Raw genomic sequence first — 14,793 nt, forward strand, 5'->3', positions numbered from 1 at the left:
ACAGAGGGTTAGAGGCGAAGATTTCAATATGGGAAAGAGAGAGGAGAGGCAAAGGCCTGATTTGACGCGAGTGGAATCGTCTTTTATAGACCGAGGAGGAAGATCGGGACGTGAATGTCGACGGCCGGCATTAATGGCGGTGAGGACGGTGAAGGCCGTGAATGGAGGAGGTCCGCGGGCAAAGCAGAAATTCTAGCGGCTCCGTCACCTACCGGCGACGTCCGTGCCGTTTTTGATGTATTTCAATTTCAGTTAGTATACATGTAGTTCTGGCCTCACATCTTCTGCTGGCACTGGGCCCACCCGTAGGTCTGATCCTGACACTCACAATCTACCTAGACGGCTTAGAATACGAAGTCCGATATTAACTCTCCTCGGACAATGGCATTACTTGTCAGATACCGTTGAAGTCATTTTCTCATATTTGACGGCTATGAACCAAAACTGCTTTCACCAGCCAATTTTATGGCTAAGTCCATTTCAGGGTAGATTTAGGAGTAAATTTCATTGAACCACAACCAAAACCGATGTTTAAACGCATTTGAAACTTTTTCTTACAGGTGGGGCCCACTATCATGTCGCAGCCCATTTATGCATTCAGTCCCTTGCATATTTTCATTCGTACACTTTTCTTCCCCTTCTTCTTCTTCTTCTCTGGCTGCCACCTCGCCGGCGCTACGAGACTGTCGTCGAGTTGTAGCTCTCACACTGCAGCAGTAGCTTCCCTTGTGTAGATCAAGTATTTAGGAACAGATGGAGTACAACAAGTATTTAGGAACGGATGGAGTACAACAAGTATTTAGAAACGGATGGAGTACAACAAGTATTTAAGAACGGACCAAGTACAACAAGTATTTAGGTTGAGCTCTACTCCACCTGATAAATGCGTTTGGGACAACAAGCCAGCTCCAGACTTTCGTTTCCCTTTTTGCTGATTTTATTTTTGTTTTCTTTCGATGAATCGATCAACTCGTGGGCGCTAGTGTGATCAGAAGTTCAGAACTAGTAGACGTGGCTGTCCATTAACGTAATTGTTTACGAACTGGTAGACGCGGCCGATCAATCCAGCTCCTGATCGATTGTTTGCTGACTTTTTTCGGTGCTTCACGTTTTCTGTACATGCATTGAACACACAACTTGATTGCTTCTAGAAAATCAATCCGCATCAGATGAATCTGCTTCCAGGCGCAGTCCACGGAGTGGCCGATCTAGGGCCTCTAGGCGGATGGTCCTCCTTCAGATGCGGCAAGGTCCTGCGGGGACAGTCACGTCGGCAACAAGTCAGGGAGAAGCAGACGAGGGAATGGCGGCCAGGTGCTAGTGGATGGGGGTGGTGATGACTTTACCTTCGAGAGGAGCTGGCGGTGGTGAGGTCTGTACGAGCGGCGGTGAAATCCGGAGAAATGGCAAATCCGGAGAACTGGGACGAATCCCTATGGTGGAGGCGAAATCCAACCGGCGGCGGCTTGCCGGAGATTGATGGGAAACGGGGTGGAGGAGCGCAGGCTCACCGGAGGAGCGCGGCCTCGCCTATGGCCGGATGCGCAGCAAGGGGAGACAAGAGGAAGAGTGGCTATGAGGGAGGGAGGGGACGAAAAGTTCTGTTCGGGGTACAGATAACGATTCAAAGGTTAATGAATGGCATTGGTGGATAATTAACCTCAACTTTAGGTGAAGTAAAGCATTCTGGTTTCAGTAAAATGAACTAGATGTTGTGCTGCTCCACTTCATCTCACATATGTAGTTTGAAATGTTTGAGACAACTTCACCTGCTTCACTGATGAAGTTGTGAAGTGGAGTAGTCCCAAGCATTCTCGAAATGGATATTAGAATCAGAACAAGCGCCCTTTTGATTTGACCTCCTCACAAGTGCGGGCACACGAAGTAAACCGATCCACCACGTCACCTTGTGAGACTCCTCCGGTGCAAAACGCTGCACCTGGGCCCACGGCCCTACACTACGTGGTAGTACTACGAACTGCACGGCCCCCTTCTCGTCCCTCTAGTGTTCCTCTCCTTGTTTTCTTCACAGAGCACCCATTCTCTCTCCCTTCACTTCGCCGGCGCCGCCGGCCGGAGTGGAGGGAGAGAGGAGTTCATCTCTCTATTTATATGTATATTTCTGGTAGTTGGCTTAGGGCCTCTTGGCGTCATGCCGTTATCTCTGAGTTCGTTGCTGGCGAGTGGGGGTCGTCTCCGGCGAGCTATTCATGGGTTCGGCTCCCTCACCATTTCTGCCGCCTTGGTGACGGCTGCCGGTGAGGTGAATCAATCCATGGATGGTAACTCCTTGAATAAACCTCCTAAGGCTTTGGATCTGAGCCTTTTCCTCTTGGTTTCTTCCTTCACTTGGCCCCGTGGTGGTGGATCTGGTGCAGGAGACCAACGGGATTTTCTCAGATGTGAAGTCCTTGCCTCCTTTCCTTTTCTTCTCAAAAATTTTCCCTGTGTTGGCTTCCTGGTGGTCGGTGCAAGCCGATTTGGAGTCAGCGCATGTTCTCCACTTCAAGTTCTAGCGATATTTTTAGTGTCCACCATATGCGCTGGTACGAGGTCGGTATCTGTTAGAGATCTCTTTGTTCTTTTGCCTTGCTCCTCTTTAACCTCCATCGGAGGCCCGCTTTGCGGCTGTTGGACATGGCAGCCGAATAAAGAGATTGAAGACATTGCACTCACTGCCTCATGGTGGCTTCTGCCCATTCAAGGGGTTGGTTTATTGTCACTGACGCATGCTCGTCCTCACGATTTTTGGCGTCAGTGGATAGCTCTTCCTCCAGTTCCAGCTTTGGACAAGTTGGAGGCAGCTTGTCCTAGAGTCTATGTCGCCTGCTGGTGGCGACTGAAGGCTCATCGGCGATGGTCTGCGAGTTGGTCAGCGGCGATGAAGACCAAGGGACGCGTGGAGTCTCGTGGCTGTCCGAGGAACACGTGGAATCTAGAAATCTCTTCTGATCACTGCCCCCTGCTCCTCGCCGGCTTCTGCTTGCCGCCCCCGCAAGGCGCGCTTCCGCCTCGAGAATTTCTGGCCGAAGCACCCGGGCTTCGCCGGTGCCGTCTGCTCTGCTTGGTCCGAGGAGGTCTCCTCCCCCAACCCTCTTCGTCGGCTCCGCGTCAAGCTGGGCCGCGCTGCTCACGCCCTTCGCCGTTGGAGCAAGGGGCTATTTAGTGATGCCCGCTTTCAGCTTCACCTCGTGCTCGAGCTCGGGCTGCGCCTCGACGTCGCACAGGACTCGCGTCCTCTCTCGGACATGGAATTCCTGCTGCGGCGTGCCCTCAAGTCTCGGGTGCTTGGGCTCGCGGCCGTCGAGCGCGCCCGCCGCCGCCAAGCTTCCCGACAGGTCTGGCTCCGGGAGGGCGACGCCAACACCCGGTTCTTCCACATCAAGATTAATTCTCGACGCCGTAGGAACTTGCTCCACCAAATCACCTCGAGCTCCGGCGTGCACGTGGATCATGAGGACAAGGCCCAAGCGCTTCATCAACACTTCACCGACATCCTGGGCACTCCTGCCCCGCGCGCCCGCGATCTGGCTTGGCACAAGCTTCAGCTGCCCACGCTCCCTTCTTCCGGCATTGACAACCCCTTCTCCCTGTGCGAGATTTGGGATGCCATTGTCGACTCCCCTGCCGAGACAGCTCCAGGACCCGACGGCTTCACGGACGTTTTCTACCGCTCCTGTTGGCCCATCATCAAGCTCGACATCCTTGCCGCCTTCAACCACCTGTACCACTTCGCCGGTGGAAACATTTCAACCCTCAACTCGGCCTTCATTTTCTTACTCCCGAAGAAAGCTGCTGTCAACACCGTTCACGATCTGCGCCCTATTAGTCTCATTCATTCCTTCGCCAAGCTCTTCTCCAAGGTTCTTGCTCGCCGTCTCACGCCGCTCATGGGAGACCTCATCTCGCCCGTTCAGAGCGCCTTCCTCAAGTCCCAATGCATCCACGACAATTTCTTATTCGTCCGGAACGTTGCCCGCGCCCTTCACTGCAAAAAGAAGCCCGCCTTGCTGATGAAGCTAGATTTTGCCAAAGCCTTCGACCTGTCTCCTGGGAATACCTGCTCGAGCTCCTCCTGCGTCTCGGCTTCCCGGCTCGATGGCGTGATTGGATTGCGCTCCTCCTCTCCATTGCGACCTCCTCTGTGTTGGTCAACGGATCGGCCGGCGACGTCATCCTTCACCGACGTGGTCTTCGGCAGGGGGACCCCCTGTCGCCGCTACTATTCATCATTGCCATCGACCCGCTGCAACGCCTCCTCCTCCGGGCTACAGAGCTTGGCAGCCTCTCCGCCTTGCCTCTTCGTGAGGCCCACATGCGCGCTAGCCTCTACGTCGATGACGCCATCATTTTCTTAAACCCGCTGCGGCCGGACATGCATTTTCTCCTACGTTTGCTCGACGACTTCGGCCTGGCCACCGGCCTGAGAATCAACCCCGGCAAGTGCACTGTGGCTCCCATCTGCTGCAACGGCATCGACCTCGACGACGTTCTACTCCCCTTCGCCGGCACACAGGAGGCCTTCCCGCTTCGCTATCTCGGCCTCCCCCTTTCCCTCGGGCGGATCAAGGCCGTTCACTTGCAGCTCATCCTTGACCGCGCCCGGGCGCGGCTTGCCGGCTGGCGGGGAAAATGGATCAACGCCGGCGGGCGCCGGACGCTCTCAAACTCCGTGCTCAGCGCCCTCCCCACTTTCGCCATGACTGCACTCAAGCTTCCCAAGTCCTTCCTCTCCTCCTTCAACAAAATCAGACGTCGCTTTCTCAGGGGCATTGGCGACAATGATGAGGCCGGCGGCAAGTGCAAGATTAGTTGGACCAAGGTCTGTTCTCCGCCAGAGCATGGTGGGCTCGGCCTGGCAAACCTGGACGCCTTTGCGTGTGCTGAGGGTTCGTTGGCTCTGGTTTGAATGGCGCGCGCCTGACAAACCTTGGGTCGGCACGCCCACCCCTTGCGACGACATCGACCGCGACCTCTTTGCGGCGGCCACCCGCGTCACCATTGGCAACGGCAGAACGGCGAGCTTCTGGAGCTCTAGCTGGCTCGACGGCCGTGCGCCTCATGCCGTCTTCCCTCTACTGTTTGCCCACTCTCGTCGCAAGAATTGTATGGTTGCCGACGCCATTACCGAGCATCGCTGAACCCGCGACGTGTGCCATAACCTCTCCCAGCCGCTCCTTCATGAGTTCATCCATGCCTTGCGCGTGACGGCTAGGATCTCCCTGCGCCCGGGGATCCCCGACTCCATTATCTGGACGATGACCTCCGACGGCTCCTACTCGACCCGGTCTGCCTACATGCTTCACTTCTTAGGCCGGCTGTCCTCTCCCGTGCCGCATGCCGTCTGGCGCGTTTGGGCCCCGCTGAACTCCAAGTTCTTTGCCTGGCTCATGCTTCGAGATCGTCTGTGGTGCGCCAACAGGCTGCAACGCCGAGGATGGCCCAATTGCTACTTCTGCCCCTTGTGCCGTCACAACCTCGAGACCTCCCTGCATCTCTTCATCGAGTGCCCCTTCTCCAGCCAGCTCTGGTGCTCCGTGGCTCTCTGGAACAACTGTGGCAGCATCGCCGTGGCCATCCGCGAGGCGGCCTCCATCAATTCCTTTCGCGAGCACCTTATGGAGGTGTGTCCCCCCGAGCACAGGAAGGGAATCTGTTGGAAATATGCCTTAGAGGCAATAATAAATTTGTTATTATCATATTTCATTGTTCTTGATAAATGTTTATTGCCCATGCTATAATTGTATTGATTGGAAACTCAAATACATGTGTGGATAAATAAACAAATACCGTGTCCCTAATACGCCTCTACTAGATTAGCTCGTTGATTAAAGATGGTTAAGGTTTCCTAACCATAGACATGTGTTGTCATTTAATAACGAGGTCATATCATTAGGAGAATGATGTGATGGACAGACCCAAACCTAAACATAGCTTTTGATCGTGTCACTTAAGTTTAAGTTGCTTATGTTTTATTATGTCAAGTATCATTTCCTTAGACCATAAGATCATGCCACTCCCTAGTACCGGAAGAATACTTTGTGGGCATCAACCGTCATCTCGTAACTGGGTGATCATAAAGGTGTTTTTCAGGTATCTCAGAAGGTGCTTGTTGGGTTGTATGGATCAAGACTGGGATTTGTCACTCCTTGTGACGGAGAGATATCTCTGGGCCCTCTCGGTAATATAACATCCTAATGAGCTTGCAAGCATGTGACTAATGTGTTTAGTCACGGGAGTATTATATTATGGAACGAGTAAAGAGAACTTGCCGGTAACGAGATTAAACTAGGTATGGTGATACCGACGATCAAATCTCGGGCAAGTAATATATCGCGAGACAAAGAGAATTGGATACTGGATTAATTGAATCCTCGACATAGTGGTTCAACCGATGAGATCTTCGTGGAATATGTGGGAACCATTATGGACATCCAGGTCCCACTATTGGTTATTGATATTTGATCATGTCCACATGTTCTCGAACCCGTAGGGTCACACTTAACGTTTCATGTTGCTTGGGTTAGATGAGATAAATGATGATGATATCGAATTATGATTCGGAGTCTTGGATGGGATCCTAAACGTAACGAGGAGCTCCGGAATGTTCCGGAGATAAAGATTTATATATGGAAAGTTGTTTTCAGGGTTCCGAAAAGTTCGGAATATTTCCCGGTTTTGACCGGGAAGCTTCTAGAAGGTTCCGAAGGGATCCGGAGGGTTCCACCTTGAGGCCCACCTATCCCTGGGCTACATGGGCTTGTGAGGGAGTAGCCTGGCCTTAATGGGCCAGGGGGCTGCCCCCCACAAGGCCCATGCGGCCAGCCCACTCTAGGGCAAGGGGGGGACTTGGGGGGGAGGAAATTTTTTAGGTTTTCCCTCCCCCAGCCGCCAGCCCCCTTTTGGAAAGGGGGGCAGATCTGGCTGGCCACCCCCTCCCCTACCCCTATATAAATAGAGGGGGGTGGCAGGGGAGAAAAAAGAGACCAAGCCTTCAGTTGGATCTCTCTCCCCTGAGCCCTCCTCTCCTCCTCTTCTCACGTGCACGGCGTAGCCCTGCCCGTGGGGATATTCACCATAGTCACCACGCCGTCGTGCTGCCGGGATCTCATCTACCTCTCCCTCTCGCTTGCTGGATCAAGGAAAGGAAGAGACGACGTGAAGCTGAACGTGTGGATACCAAGGAGGTGCTGTCCGTTCGGCACTGAGATTAATCTCATTGAAAGTTCCACTACACCAACAACGATCTCGTGATCGTAACGCTTAGCGGTCTACGAGGGTATGGTGTTTATGATCCCTCTCGTTGCATACATCTAGTATATATATTCTTGGGTTTTCTTCCGCACTTCTCGTAGGAAAATTTTTGTTTCCTATGCAACGAACCCTACAGTGGTATCAGAGCTAGATCTATGTGTAGATGTTTTGTACGAGTAGAGCACAATTTGGTTGTGGGCGTTCATGTTCATGTTGCTACCTCTTTTGTGCACTTTGGATTTCACGGGATAGTGAGATGAAGCGGCCCGGACCAACCTTACTTGTCATCGCACAAGAGACCGGTTCCGCAAATGACATGCAACTTGTATTGCATATGCGGCTGGCGGGTGTCTGTCTCTCCCACTATAGTTGAAATCTGATTTGCAATGGGAGGCCTATATGGTTAATAAGCAATTTGTATATCACCGTTGTGGCTTTTTCCGTAAGTAAGAACGGTTCTTTTAGTGCAGCCCCTAAAGCCACGTAAAACATGCAACAACAAAGTAGAAGCGTCTAACTTGTTTTTGCAGGGGCATGTGATGTGGTATGGCCAAGATATGATATCATATATTTGATGTATGAGATGATCATGTTTTGTAATATTTCACGACTTGAATGTCGATGAGTTTGGCAATCGGCAGGAGCCGTATGGTTGTCTCATTAATTATTGTATGACCTTCGTGTCAACGTTTTAATCGCCATGTAATTGCTTCACTTTATCGCTAGTAGTAGCAATAGTTGTAGTAGAAATTGTTGGTGGAGGCAACTATACTTGACGCCCGAGGATCTAGGCGACAGGCTGGTGATGATGGAGATCATGCCCGTGCTTGGAGATGGAGATCAAAGGCACATGAAGAAAAGGCCATATCATGTCACATTATTTATGCACGTGATGTTTATCCCTTTTATGCATCTTATTTTGCTTAGTTGACGGTAGCATTATAAGATGATCCCTCATCGTTAATATCAAGATAATAATGTGTTCTCCCTTAGTATGCACCGTTGCAAAAGTTCGTCGTTTTGAAGCACCACATGATGATCGGGTGTTATAAACTCTACGTTCGCATACAACGGGTGTAAGCCAGTTTTACACATGCAGAAATACTTTGGTTAACTTGATGAGCCTAGCATGTACAGACATGGCCTCAGAACACAAGGAACCGAAAGGTTAAACATGAGTCATATGAATGATATGATCAACATGCTGATGTTCACTATTGAATCTACTCCATCTCACATGATGATCGGACTTGGTGTAGTGGATTTGGATCATGTGTCACTAAACAACTCGAGGGATGTTGATTTTAGTGGGAGTTCATTAGTAATTTGATTATCTTGAACTAATTATCATGAACATAGTCTAATTGTCTTTGCAAATATGTTGTAGATCAATGGCTCGTACTACGTTCAATATGAATACTCTCCTAGAGAAAGATAAACTGAAGTCCAATGGAAGCAACTTTACGGACTGGTTCCGTAATGTGAGAATTATCCTCGAAGCTGCCAAAAAGGTCTATGTTTTTGATGCAGCGCTTGATAAGGAACCCGCAGAAACTGAGTTTGCTGACGTTAGGAACGTCTGGCTGACTCAATCTGAGGACCACAATGTAGTTAGGTGCGGCCTCTTGCTTGGTATGGAACCTGAGCTCCAAAAGCGTTTTGAGCACCACACGGCATATGCTATGATTGGGGAACTGAATACTTTGTTTCAGACCCAAGCCCGTGCGGAGAGGTATGAAGCCTCCGAAAAGTTCTTTAACTGCAAGATGGAGGAGAACAGCTCCGTTAGCGAGTACGTGCTCAGAATGTCTGGGTACGCCGACCGCCTGAGACAACTGGGAATTAGGATTCCTAATGAATTAGGCATTGACCGGGTTCTTCAGTCACTACCACCTAGCTATAAAAGTTTTGTGGTGAACTACAATATGCAAGGGATGGATAGGACACTTCCTCAACTCCTCGCGATGTTAAAAACCGCGGAGGTGGAAATCAAGAAGAAGCATCAAGTGTTGATGGTCAATAAGACCACCAGTATCAAGAAGGCAAAGGGAAAGAAGGGAAACTTCAAGAAGGGTGGCAAAACTGTTGCCACTCCCGCGAAGAAGCCCAAATCTGGACCTAAACCGGATACTGAGTGCTTCTACTGCAAGGGGACTGGCCACTGGAAGCGTAACTGCCCCAAGTACCTAGCAGATAAGAAGGCTGGCAACGTCAAAGGTATATTTCATATACATATTATTGATGTGTACCTTACTAGTACTCGTAGTAGCACCTGGGTATTTGATACTGGTTTAGTTGCTCACATTTTTAACTCGAAACAGGAGCTGCAGAATAAACGAAGACTAGCAAGAGATGAGGTGACCATGCGCGTCGGGAATGGATCAAAAGTTGATGTGATCGCCGTCGGCACGCTCCCTCTACATTTACCTTCGGGATTAGTTTTAAACCTTAGTAATTGTTATTTGGTGCCTGCGTTGAGCATGAACATTATATCAGGATCTTGTTTAATGCAAAACGATTATTCATTTAAATCAGAGAATAATGGTTGTTCGATTTATATGAGTGATATCTTTTATGGTCATGCACCACTTGTGAATGGTTTATTTCTATTAAGTCTCGATAGTACTGATACACATATTCATAATGTTAATGCCAAAAGGTGCAAAGTGGATAATGATAGTTCCACATATTTGTGGCACTGCCGTCTAGGTCATATTGGTATAAAACGCATGAAGAAACTCCATTCTGATGGACTACTTGAATCACTTGATTTTGAATCATTTGATACATGTGAACCATGCCTCATGGGTAAGATGACTAGAACCCCGTTTTCAGGCATAATGGAACGGGCGAGTGACTTGTTGGAAATCATACATACTGATGTGTGCGGACCAATGAGTGTTACAACACGCGGTGGATATCGTTACTTCCTAACCTTCACAGATGACTTAAGTAGATATGGGTATATTTACTTAATGAAACACAAGTCTGAAACATTTGAAAAGTTCAAGGAATTTCAGAATGAAGTGGAGAACCATCGTAACAAGAAAATTAAATTTCTACGATCGGATCGTGGAGGTGAATATTTGAGTTACGAGTTTGGCACGCATTTAAGACAATGTGGAATTGTTTCACAACTTACGCCCCTTGGAACACCACAACGTAATGGTGTGTCCGAACGTCGTAATCGTACTTTATTGGATATGGTACGGTCTATGATGTCTCTTACTGATTTGCCACTATCGTTTTGGGGTTATGCATTAGAGACAGCCGCATTCACTTTAAATAGAGCACCATCTAAATCCGTTGAAACGACACCGTATGAATTATGGTTTGGCAAGAAACCTAAGCTGTCCTTTCTTAAAGTTTGGGGATGCGAAGCTTATGTAAAAAGGCTACAACCTGATAAGCTCGAACCCAAGTCAGAAAAATGCGTCTTCATAGGATACCCTAAAGAAACAATTGGGTACACCTTCTATCACAGATCCGAAGGCAAAGTGTTTGTCGCTAAGAACGGGTCCTTTCTGGAGAAGGAGTTTCTCTCGAAAGAAGTGAGTGGGAGGAAGGTAGAGCTCGATGAGGTTATTGAACCTTCTCTCGAATTTGAGTGTAGCGCAGCACCAGAAACTGTTCCCGTGCATCCTGCATCAGCTAGAGAGGAAGCTAATGATAATGATCATGAAGTTTTGAATGAGACAACTACTGAACTTCGCAGGTCGACAAGAACACGTAATACTCCTGAGTGGTACAATGTTCGTGTCATGAATGTCATGTTGTTGGACAATGATGAACCTGCGAATTATGAGGAAGCGATGATGAGCCTAGACTCCGAAAAATGGTTAGAAGCCATGAAATCCGAAATGGGATCCATGTATGAAAACCAAGTATGGACTTTGGTAGACTTACCAAATGACCGAAAGGCCGTTGAGAACAAATGGATTTTCAAGAAGAAAACAGATGCTGATGGAAATGTTACCGTCTATAAAGCTCGACTTGTCGCAAAAGGTTTTCGGCAAATTCAAGGAGCTGACTACGATGAGACTTTCTCACCCGTAGCGATGCTAAAGTCTGTTCGGATTATGTTAGCAATTGCTGCATTTTTCGATTACGAAATCTGGCAGATGGATGTCAAAACCGCGTTCCTTAATGGTCACATTGAGGAAGAGTTGTACATGGTGCAACCTAAAGGTTTTGTCGATTCTAAGGATGCTAATAAGGTATGCAAACTTCAACGTTCCATTTATGGGCTGAAGCAAGCATCTCGGAGTTGGAATCTCCGTTTTGATGAGGTGATCAAAGGGTTTGGATTTGTCCAAACTCATGGAGAAGCTTGTATTTACAAGAAAGTGAGTGGGAGCTCTGTAGCATTTCTGATACTGTATGTGGATGACATATTGTTGATCGGAAATGATATAGAACTTCTTAAAAGTGTTAAAGGCTATTTGAATAAAAGTTTTTCAATGAAATACCTTGGTGAGGCAGCTTATATATTAGGCATCAAGATTTATAGAGATAGATCAAGACGCCTGATAGGGCTTACACAAAGTACATACCTTGACAAAGTTCTGAAAAAGTTCAGAATGGATCAAGCAAAGAAAGGGTTCTTGCCCATGTTGCAAGGTAAGATATTGAGTAAGACTCAGTGTTCAGCTACGGCAGAAGATAGAGAAAAGATGAATAGTATCCCCTATGCTTCAGCCATAGGCTCTATTATGTATGCTATGCTGTGTACTAGACCGGACGTGTCTCATGCTGCTAGTTTGACTAGCAGGTACCAAAGTGATCCAGGAATGGAGCACTGGACAGCGGTTAAGAATATCCTTAAGTACCTAAAGAGGACTAAGGAAATGTTTCTCGTTTATGGAGGTGACGAACAGCTCGTCGTAAAGGGTTACGTCGATGCTAGTTTTGACACTGATCCGGATGACTCTAAGTCTCAATCCGGATACGTATTTATTTTGAATGGTGGTGCTGTTAGCTGGAGGAGTTCCAAGCAGAGCGTTGTGGCAGCATCAACAACTGAGGCGGAATATATGGCTGCTTCAGAAGCGGCGCAGGAAGGGGTTTGGATGAAAGAGTTCATATCTGAACTAGGTGTGGTTCCGAGTGCGCTGGATCCTATGGACATCTACTGCGACAACACTGGTGCCATAGCCAACGCCAAGGAGCCAAGGTCTCACAAGAATTCCAAGCATATTAAACGCCGGTTTCACACTATTCGTGAATATGTCAAGGATGGTGACATAAAGATTTGCAAAGTACATACGGATCTGAATGTCGCAGACCCGTTGACTAAGCCTCTTCCACGAGCAAAGCATGATCAACACCAAGACTCCATGGGTGTTAGATTTATTACAATGTAAACTAGATTATTGACTCTAGTGCAATTGGGAGACTGTTGGAAATATGCCCTAGAGGCAATAATAAATTTGTTATTATCATATTTCATTGTTCTTGATAAATGTTTATTGCCCATGCTATAATTGTATTGATTGGAAACTCAAATACATGTGTGGATAAATAAACAAATACCGTGTCCCTAATACGCCTCTACTAGATTAGCTCGTTGATTAAAGATGGTTAAGGTTTCCTAACCATAGACATGTGTTGTCATTTAATAACGAGGTCATATCATTAGGAGAATGATGTGATGGACAGACCCAAACCTAAACATAGCTTTTGATCGTGTCACTTAAGTTTAAGTTGCTTATGTTTTATTATGTCAAGTATCATTTCCTTAGACCATAAGATCATGCCACTCCCTAGTACCGGAAGAATACTTTGTGGGCATCAACCGTCATCTCGTAACTGGGTGATCATAAAGGTGTTTTTCAGGTATCTCAGAAGGTGCTTGTTGGGTTGTATGGATCAAGACTGGGATTTGTCACTCCTTGTGACGGAGAGATATCTCTGGGCCCTCTCGGTAATATAACATCCTAATGAGCTTGCAAGCATGTGACTAATGTGTTTAGTCACGGGAGTATTATATTATGGAACGAGTAAAGAGAACTTGCCGGTAACGAGATTAAACTAGGTATGGTGATACCGACGATCAAATCTCGGGCAAGTAATATATCGCGAGACAAAGAGAATTGGATACTGGATTAATTGAATCCTCGTCATAGTGGTTCAACGGATGAGATCTTCGTGGAATATGTGGGAACCATTATGGACATCCAGGTCCCATTATTGGTTATTGATATTTGATCATGTCCACATGTTCTCGAACCCGTAGGGTCACACTTAACGTTTCATGTTGCTTGGGTTAGATGAGATAAATGATGATGATATCGAATTATGATTCGGAGTCTTGGATGGGATCCTAAACGTAACGAGGAGCTCCGGAATGTTCCGGAGATAAAGATTTATATATGGAAAGTTGTTTTCAGGGTTCCGAAAAGTTCGGAATATTTTCCGGTTTTGACCGGGAAGCTTCTAGAAGGTTCCGAAGGGATCCGGAGGGTTCCACCTTGAGGCCCACCTATCCCTGGGCTACATGGGCTTGTGAGGGAGTAGCCTGGCCTTAATGGGCCAAGGGGCTGCCCCCCACAAGGCCCATGCGGCCAGCCCACTCTAGGGCAAGGGGGGGACTTGGGGGGAGGAAATTTTTTAGGTTTTCCCTCCCCTAGCCGCCAGCCCCCTTTTGGAAAGGGGGGCAGATAGAGGGGGGGTGGCAGGGGAGAAAAAAGAGACCAAGCCTTCAGTTGGATCTCTCTCCCCTGAGCCCTCCTCTCCTCCTCTTCTCACGTGCACGGCGTAGTCCTGCCCGTGGGGATATTCACCATAGTCACCATGCCGTCGTGCTGCCGGGATCTCATCTACCTCTCCCTCTCGCTTGCTGGATCAAGGAAAGGAAGAGACGACGTGAAGCTGAACGTGTGGATACCAAGGAGGTGCTGTCCGTTCGGCACTAAGATTAATCTCATTGAAAGTTCCACTACACCAACAACGATCTCGTGATCGTAACGCTTAGCGGTCTACGAGGGTATGGTGTTCATGATCCCTCTCGTTGCATACATCTAGTATATATATTCTTGGGTTTTCTTCCGCACTTCTCGTAGGAAAATTTTTGTTTCCTATGCAACGAACCCTACAGAATCTGCTCCCTGTTCATCCTAGTTTGTCACTCCGTTTGGCGTGAGCGAAACTCCCGGATTTTTCAAGACAAGGATCTTCCAATCGGCTAGCTCTCCTGCTTCATCAAATACGAAGCCCAAGCATGGGCGTTTGCTGGAGCGAAAGCTCTCAGAAAGCTTCTGTGGGAGCCCCCTTGATTTCTCTTAGTTTCCAACCCCCCTTTCTTTCTCTTATTTCTTCTCTTTTTTTCTCTTTTCTACCTAGTGCAGTCTCTTGTAAATCTTTCTACCTGCTAATATATGGAAAACCAATAGTTGCTGGACCTTTCAAAAAAAAGAAATCTCTTCCTTTGTACGCGTGTCCAGACACATGTGTAATTTTTCTTTATCCTCTGTTGTTGCCATGCTTTGGCCTCTGTCTTGAGTAATGCTAAACAGGGATTCTTAAAAAGAAAAAAGAAAA

At 48.0% G+C, this 14,793-nt stretch overlaps 1 long non-coding RNA gene across 1 annotated transcript; it reads right to left on the reverse strand.

Moving 5' to 3' along the window:
- Positions 1–770: 770 nt before the first annotated feature.
- Positions 771–1,596, reverse strand: LOC112269927. The gene is made up of 2 exons (XR_002962189.1): positions 1,347–1,596; positions 771–1,253 (listed from the first exon to the last, which is right to left on the reverse strand). It is a non-coding gene; the product is annotated as an uncharacterized LOC112269927 (long non-coding RNA).
- Between the last annotated feature and the right edge of the window lie 13,197 nt (positions 1,597–14,793).

The sequence above is a fragment of the Brachypodium distachyon genome, chromosome 1 (genome assembly GCF_000005505.3).
Source record: "Brachypodium distachyon strain Bd21 chromosome 1, Brachypodium_distachyon_v3.0, whole genome shotgun sequence".
NCBI classification, from domain to species: domain Eukaryota; kingdom Viridiplantae; phylum Streptophyta; class Magnoliopsida; order Poales; family Poaceae; genus Brachypodium; species Brachypodium distachyon.